At 36.9% G+C, this 8653-nt stretch overlaps 1 long non-coding RNA gene across 1 annotated transcript in view; it reads right to left on the bottom strand.

Moving 5' to 3' along the window:
* Positions 1–299: 299 nt before the first annotated feature.
* Positions 300–8653, bottom strand: part of LOC138837875 (uncharacterized) — a 28231-nt gene continuing 19877 nt past the window's right edge. Inside the window, exons 3-4 of the long non-coding RNA XR_011375482.1 lie at positions 5314–5387; positions 300–376 (exon numbers count right to left, since the gene is read on the bottom strand). This is a non-coding gene — a long non-coding RNA (uncharacterized lncRNA). The remainder of the gene's footprint in view (positions 377–5313; positions 5388–8653) is intronic.

Genomic DNA, 8653 nt, shown 5'->3' with positions numbered 1-8653 from the left:
TTGTGAAAAATGATTAGCCTGCTACCTGTGACCAATTTCCTATAAAGAAAAGGTAGGTGCCCTAGAAGATCTAGTGATAGTGAACATTTTATTATCATCTTAGGGTTTGGAATGTGCTCCAGAAGCATTATCCCATTTTATAGAAGAAATAGGTTCAGAGGGTGAAGTGATTTGTCAGAAAAGCTGGGACTGAAGTCCCAATGCTTTTAGATTCCAAATCAATTAATCTGATTGGTAACTGGATCTGAGAAGTCCAAAAATTTGGGGATAATATTTTTCAGAAAAAGTGGAAAACATCTCAGAGTTCTTACCTGGTAGTGCAAAAATAATTTTTCTTACACCATCAATATCCAAAGTTGCAAATGTTGTTGGCAAACTAGAAGAAAAATTAAAATGCTTGTTAGTGATTGTTAAGGAACAGAAGTAAATAAAGTGTTCCAGTTTTCCTATGTTGCTATTCATAAAGATCACTTATCATACAAAACCACTTTTCTGTTGACTTGCCTTCAAATCTTTATACTCTGAAGTATTTCAGAAGCATCTAAATGATTTTGCTTTCAGAATCTTCTGTTTCCTTTTCTTTTTCTTGTCAGTGCCACAGAAACATTCCAAATTCTCAAGTTTCCCTTCTACTTAGCAAGTCTGTTTTATTTTTGGTGGTGATTTATAACTATCATTCTTATTATAAGAAGACTTGATCATATCTGTCTAATTGCTTCTTGTTTAAAGTATTATCCTTTTAACATTATACTTAACAGTATAAATGAAACATATCAAAATCAGCTTTTGAAATATACAAATAACTAAAATATTATAGCTATAACCAGATAGCAATTAAGAATATTGTCAGATATGCTTTCTCAAGATTATGACATAAACTCTTAACACAGCAATGGGTAGGATAAGTGGTTTGGAGGGAGTAACTAATTGAGAAGAGTGATTTTTTTTCTATTAATTGCCCTTATGTAAGATTTTAGCTATCAATCTCATTATGTTTATTACAACTCCCATATTGGTAAAACTTTATTCTTTTTTTGGGGGGTCTGGTAGTGGCCCTGAACTCTGGGCCTGGGCACTATCCCTCAGCTCTTCAGCTCAAGGCTAGCACTCTAACACTTGAGCCACAGCGCCACTTCTGGCTTTTTTTCCCTGCTTATGTGGTGTTGAGGAATCGAACCCAGGGCCTCATGCATGCAAGGCAAGCGCTCTACCACTGAGCCACCTTTCCAGACCAAATTTTATTCTTTTAAGCACCAAAATTATATTTCCTTTTTACTAGTTTGCAGGTTGATCTTTCAAAAATGGACTATTCACTTGGTACTTTTTGAAATAGTATGGTAATATTGGAATTTCTGTTAATATACAGCTGTCATTATTAATATAATCCCTTAACTTAGTGATGTCAGATCACAGGATGGAAAGGTTGTTTTTAACCTATGAACTTTCTTAACTTTATGCCTTTGTGAGCCTGTGATTCAGTTCTATTTCTTCCTTTCAGTTTTCTTGTGTGGTTTTCCTTAATCCCAGACTGCTATCAAAGAACAGTAGTAATAGTCATATTGATTAAAAGGCAATATTAATATGATAGTATCAACTATTACTTAAAAAGTAGTTACCTCATTATTTCATTGTCTCAGAACAACACTAAGAGGTGACAACTATCATTGGATAGATAAGGAAATGGAAACTCAAGACACTGAGCAATTTGACCAAATATCACTCAGCTACTCAGTGGGGAAACAAAAGATCTGGAACCAAGGTTATTTACCTTTATGGCCCATATTTGATAAAGCTCTTATACCATGTTCTAATGAAGTGCTAGTATTTGGACTTTGTGACATCTATTTTGCTTATTTCTTGATTCTTTGTTTTAAATATATGTGATTTTAGGCTGTCATCTCAATTTGCAGATAGGTGACTTGGAAATGTTTATTACTGTGTCATGAAAGCAATTTCCAAGTTACATCACTGATAACAGGTATGCTTACTATAGATGTCATGTAAAACCAGTGACTGGTAGATCTATTTGGTAATACTACAAATGCTTTTCTGAGTATCTTTGTCTGTAAAATGAAATAGATATTATATTTGTAATGTACTGTAGATGAAGAGAGCAAAGTTAAACTAAGAAAACTTTTCATTTTACTATTAAGTAGCAATTACCTCTACTTTCTTCTTTAGAAAAGCATGAAATTTTAGCCAATTAAAAGAAGCACACTTAAATTTCATAACCACTTTACTATAGTGAACCAGCCTAGATACTACAAGTGAGGAGAAAATGCATAATGCTTTCTTCTTTCTACTGTATTCAAAGTTGATATGAATTATGAGGCCCTTTCATATCATCTTTTGCATCTCACAGATAGGTAGTGTGATTTCTCTAAAAGTACTCTCTTTCAAAAGATTCTATTTACAAGAAAACATTTGGCTATCTTGCATTGCCATTACAAGTGTCCTACAGCTAGGCCATGAGGCTTTTAAGCCCTGGAAAGCCATATCCTTTGTTTAACTCTCCTCTTGATGTCAGAATGTTAACAACATTTATGCAATAACTGAGATCCCAAAGTGTTATGATTTTAGGAGAGAAGAATAAACATTAGGAAGTGAAGAACTCCTAAAGGGGAAGAAAGTGGTAAATAATAAACTGAAAAGAAAACAAATCTATAGCTGGGTGCTGGTAGCTCACACCCGTAATCCTAGCTACTCAGGAGGTTGAGATCTGAGGACTGTGGTTCAAAGCCAGCCCAGAGAAGGAAAGTCCATGAGACTACTATCTCCAATAAACCACCAGAAAACCGAAAGTGGCACTGTGGCTCAAGTGGCTCAGTCCCTTAGCTGAAGAGCTAAGGGACAGTGCCTAGGCCCAGAGTTCAAGCCCCATGACCTAGCCAAAAAAAAAAAAAAAATCACTATATGGGCTGGGAAGGTGGCTCAGTGATAAAGTGCTTGCCTTACATGCATGAGGCCCTGGGTTCTATTCCTCAGCACCACATAAGCAGAAAAAAGCTGGAAGTGGTGCTGTGGCTCAAGTGGTAGAACACTAGACTTGAGCTGAAGAGTTGAGGGATAGTGCCCAGGTCCAGAGTTCAGGTCCCATGACCGACCAAAAAAAAAAAAATCACTATAGAAGTTGTGTTTTAAGTAATATTTCTCCTCTAGAGGCAAGAGTAAAAGTTACATTGGCTTCCTTCTGATAACAAAGGGAAAATTAATTAATTTTTTGAGATTATGAGCACAATGGCAAATTTTGGGAATGTCCTTTGTATTCTAATTCAATTGGGCTGGGAAAGTGGCTCAGTGGTAGAGCGCTAGCCTTGAGCTGAAGAGCTGAGGGACAGTGCCCAGCCCCAGAGTTCAGGCCCCACGACCGACCGGACCCCCCCACCCCCAAAAAAAAATCTAACTCAATTAGTACTGTTTAAAGGAACAGGGGAAAAGATTATCATAACATTTGCTTATGAAAAGGGCTTTGTCAGCAGATGCTGGGGAATATTCAACAAGCAACTACAGAAATAAACTGTCAAGAATTAGGAATTCTATGTAAGTGTGGAAAAAGCTTTAGGGACAAATAATCTTTATTAAATATGGCCAAATCATGATAGTAAAGCCTGACCACTGTCAGAGCTCAATAAATCAGGGATATTAGGAAGTCTGGCTTGACACTTAAGGCTTCAGGAAACATATTTCCCATAGCTGATTTATAACAACTGGGAAGTTCTATCCCACTCTCTATCAGAATTCATGAGCACCCATCTGAGTATAATTTTGAACAGAATCATCATCTCTAACACCATGGATGTGTGCTGAACTGCTTACTCATACACTGAGGTCTTTGAATAGAGAACCAAAGGTGGTTAAATAGCAGGGGTCTGAGCAGGCAGATTCCCAGTGTTTGGCATTATTTGAGGATTTGCTTAAACATTTTTTTACTTTGGGTTATTAATTCTTAGAAATATGCAAAATCTTAATATGTGGTTACTTTTTTCCTCCTGGGAAATAGTAGGTTGCAGGGTTAAACATAGGAAGGGAAAAATACTGTTAGAATCTAATTAAACCAGAGAATACACAATAGACAGAGAAACTTGTTAAACATAACCCAAGGAGGCAATTTGCCAAATCCATTTGTCAGCATAAGTGTTCCAGTTTACCTAAGAAGTCATAATAAACAAATGTTTTTTTAAAAAGGGAAGGAGTAAATATAGATTTAACAGCCACTTAACAAATACTGTGAGTGACCTTGCCTGAATCTGGAAGCAAACAAAACAATTATGAAAAGGGATTATTTTCCTTGACATTTGGGAGAACTTGAATATCAGGACATTATATGCCAAAGAATTAACTTGGTAAGACAGTACACTTGTATTTACATAAGAGAATGCTCTTATTGTTCTCATTACTTACCAAAGTGATATGATGTTTACAATTGGCTTTAAAATACTCATCCTTTCCCTCCCATAAGAGGTAGGATGGAAGAACTGATGAAACAATTACAGAAAAGTGTTGATGGTTACTGAACTGGGTAATAGGTACATGGGAGATGGCTCCTTGTATACTCTACTTTTATATTTGAGATTTTTTTCCCCCCACTAAGCTGCCTTTAAAAATAGTGAATGAAGCCAGGAGCTGGAGACTGAGATCTAAACCAGGTCAGAAAAGTCTATGAGACTCTTATCTCTGATAAAGTATTCAGAAAAAGCTGGAAGTGGCGCTGTAGCTCAAGGGGTAGAGTTCTAGCCTTGAGCCAAAAGAAGCTCAGGGACAGTGCCCAGGACTGGCAAAATAAATAATTAAATTAATTAAAAAAGAGAATGAATTAGTATGCAGAAATAGATAAAGAATAGTAAGGAATGGGACATGAAAATTAAAAAGAAAAAAGAGGTTGGAAAATTGTTTGCTTTGTACCAAACCCAGATTCATCTGTGACATGGATTCTTATTCCAAATATGTATGTATTCAGAAGATTCCAGAACTAAAATATTGTTTATTAAAAAGTTAACCTAAGGGCTGGGAAGGTGGCTCAGTGGTAAAGCGCTTGCCTTGCATGCTCGAGGCCCTGGGTTCGATTCCTCAGCACCACATAAGCAAAAAGAAAAAAGCCAGAAGTGGCACTGTGGCTCAAGTGGTAGAGCGCTAGCCTTGAGCTGAAGAGCTGAGGGAAAGCGCCCAGGCCCAGAGTTCAGGCTCCACGACCGGACCCCCCCAAAGGAAAAAAAAAGTTAACCTAACATAGAATATGTAAAAAGAAGGCATATAACTGGATTAGGTAAAGCAATCCAAATCAATTCCATATATGAGATAAAATGATTTTCATACCCTGGTTTCATAAAAACTCTGCCAAAATGGATCTGAGCATGAAGATCAATGTCCAGCACCTGCTTGAGATAGTCCTGCAAAATTAAAAACAGTCATTTTAACATCTTAATATTAGACTTGTAATACTTTTAAATGAAAATAAACTGAATTCATGAATTTAAAACATTTTTGTTATTTTAGTAAAATTGATTTGCTTAATACAAATATTACTTCATTCCTTATTCATTCATTTAATCAGTATTTTCAGAGCACCTGCTATGTGCTGAGTACCAATCAGGGGGATATAGCCACAAATAAAAGGGACAACAATTCTGCTCTTATGGGAAGAACATTCCAGTAGAGGACATTAGATACATACATTAGTGTATAATATCCTTACTTAATGGGGTTTTTGATCTTTTTTTCTCAGACACTTTTAACAACTATGCCTTAAATTTTGCCTGGCAGAGCAACCACATGTGTGTGTCATGCAATATTCTACTTAATGGTCCTAAAGAATATACTTTTCTTTAAGAGAGACTTGGTCATTTGCTCACAGCTTGCTAATCCAAATATGTCAACTAAAAGGAAAACTTGAAGGAACTCTAAAAGAGACCTTCTGCTAACAACAAAAATACAACATGCCCTCCCCCCTCCCCAGCCTCCCCCCTCTCCCCCCAACATGGCTAGCCTGTCTTCATGATCCACTCAGAATGACCTCACAAAATAAAAGGTACAACATGACCCCATATGGTTGTAGACAAAGAGGAAAAAATGAACCATGTGGGGGCTGGGAAGGTGGCTCAGTGGTAGAGTGCTTGCCTTGCATGCTCGAGGCCCTGGGTTCGATTCCTCAGCACCACATAAGCAAAAAGAAAAAAGCCGGAAGTGGCGCTGTGGCTCAAGTGGTAGAGTGTTAGCCTTGAGCTGAAGAGCTGAGGGACAGCACCCAAGCCCAGAGTTCAGGCCCCACGACCGGACCTCCCCCCCCCCAAAAAAAAGAATCATGTGGCACTGTGGCTCAAGCGGTAGAGCGATAGACTTGAGCTGAAGAGGTCAGGGAGAGAGCCCAGGCCCAGAGTTCAAGCCTCACAACCAACAAAAAAAAAATTCTTTCAAGTGATAAAATCTTAAGATCTATTTCTGAATTTAATCTTTATTAATCCAAGAATGAGTGTACTAATCTGTCAATCTACTATTTCATACATTACAAGGGACTTGTTAAAAAAAAAAAAAGGACTGTTCCCCTCTATCTCCAGCTCCAGCCCAAATCACCTAGCCTGAATTGCAGTAGGTCCCTTTGCCAATATTTAATCTTTTCTATTTATTCTTCACTTGCATAGAGGTACAAGAGATCCTCTGAGACACATTTGAGCAATTTACCTTCTAATACTTAACCATTTTCCTGGTTTTTAGGAAATAAGCCTTTTTTTAAAAAAAGTATCCCAAGATTCCTATATTTTCTAGCTTTCTTTTATAATCATCTGCTGTCAGCCTTCTTCTCACCCAGACATGTTCTTTCAGTCGTTATTTATTTATTTATTTTTGGTCGGTCCTGGGGCCTTAACTCTGGGCCTAGGCACTGTCCCTCAGCTCTTAAGCTCAAGGCTAGCACCCTACCACTTGAGCCAGAGTTCCCCTTCTGGCTTTTTCTCCTTATGTGGTGCTGAAGAATTGAACCCAGGGCCTCATGCATGCAAGGGAAGCGCTCTACCACTGAGCCACCTTCCCAGCCCCTTTCAGTCTTTCTCTGTCCATTCTTGCAGGACTATATTGCTTTTAGCTACTTAGCTGTCTTGTTTCCACTCTTGGAAAATATTCTTCCTCTGCCTCTTTCTTTCTTCCTTTCCTTATCCCTGTCTCATTTGTCTGAAACTTCTCTGAACTCTATAAGGCTGGAAGATATATTAATTCAGTTATTTTTATTTTGAGGTTGTATTATTACTTGTGGTAAATTTAGACTTGTTCTATATTCCTGATGGATTTTTCTATGGCAAATGACAAAATGTGCCTGATGTGGTGGCACTTGCTTGTAATCCTAGGACTGGAAACATAGTTCAGTCAATGGTAGTCCTGAATTCATTCCTAGAACTGCAAAAGACCAAAAAACAATGACACAAAATAAAACTTGGGCAGAAGCTAATCAAACAGAAAATAGCCTGTGAGAGCAAAAAGCAGAAGCTAACCACAGACAATAACCCTTGAAAGAAAAAACAAAAACAAAAAACCTTTCTCCTAAAGTCTAGTAATCCTTTGTCCCTCTACGAATCCCCTGCTTCTTGTGCTAGGGAATCAAACTCAGGAAAGTGCTCTACCACTGAGCTAAACATGCTAGTCCTCTTGCAAAAACACTAAAAAACTAAAAGTTACTTTATTTAGGTCCTAATTGATTGCAATCTGGGAAAACAAAGATTTAAGCAATCTCATTTGGCTTGCTTGTTCTTGGCTTGGCACTTCACCTTAAGTCATGCTCCCAGCCCTGTTTTGCGGCTTAACCGAAAATGGAATCTAATTGGATTTTCAGGCTGGCTTTGAACTTGGATCACGTTGTTCTCAGCCTCTTGAGTAGCTTGGGTTATAGGCATGAGTCACCAGAGCTAGGCTTAATTAGCTGCTTTTTAAAATTCAGAATGATGAGTTTTAATGGGAAGATTCAGTCTATGTTTAGTCTAATACTGTTATTTTTGAGCTTAAAATTGTTTGTTTCCTATTTGTTACTTCTGTTTTTCTTTCCTTTTTCTTCTAGCAAATACCTCTTTCCCTTCTATTACCTTTTCCCTTCTATTGTAAGTTATATGCATTTGTATTTTAATAGTTATTTTGGAGATTACAGTATCTACCTGGCTTTATATATCAACCATGACTTCGTAGCTTAAAAATAATTTCCAAGGTAACACAAGGATTTTAAACTGTGAACTATTACTCTTTACTTCCTATGCTACTATGTATTATATATCTCACACTTTCAAGTATGTTTTTATATATTTCAAGTAAGTATTTCAACTATTACATATATTCTATATATTTCAAGTAGATAATACATACTCTACATATTCCAAGTATGTACATATGCTACATATATACTTAGTGTATAATATTTACATATATTTCAAACCTCCTAAGGTATGATTTTATGTGATCAATATTCATTGGCATTTACTGCATGTTAAATCCTTTCTTTTACTCTATAATCCTTTCTGCATTCCATGCTGCCAGTATCTTGATGCCTAAAAAACTCCCATTGGGGTAATCTACTCAGTTTTCCTTTGGCCGAAAATGTCTTTACCTTCATTTTTGAAGGAAAATTTTGCTCATGTATATTTCCATATTGGGAGTAACTTTTTCCTGAATATTGTAAGTT

Source organism: Dipodomys merriami, unplaced genomic scaffold, assembly GCF_024711535.1.
Source record: "Dipodomys merriami isolate MVZ:Mamm:240054 unplaced genomic scaffold, mDipMer1.0.p SCAF_2778, whole genome shotgun sequence".
Lineage (NCBI taxonomy): Eukaryota > Metazoa > Chordata > Mammalia > Rodentia > Heteromyidae > Dipodomys > Dipodomys merriami.
Note: the sequence above shows the minus strand (reverse complement) of the source record. Positions and strands in the feature narration are given on the sequence as shown.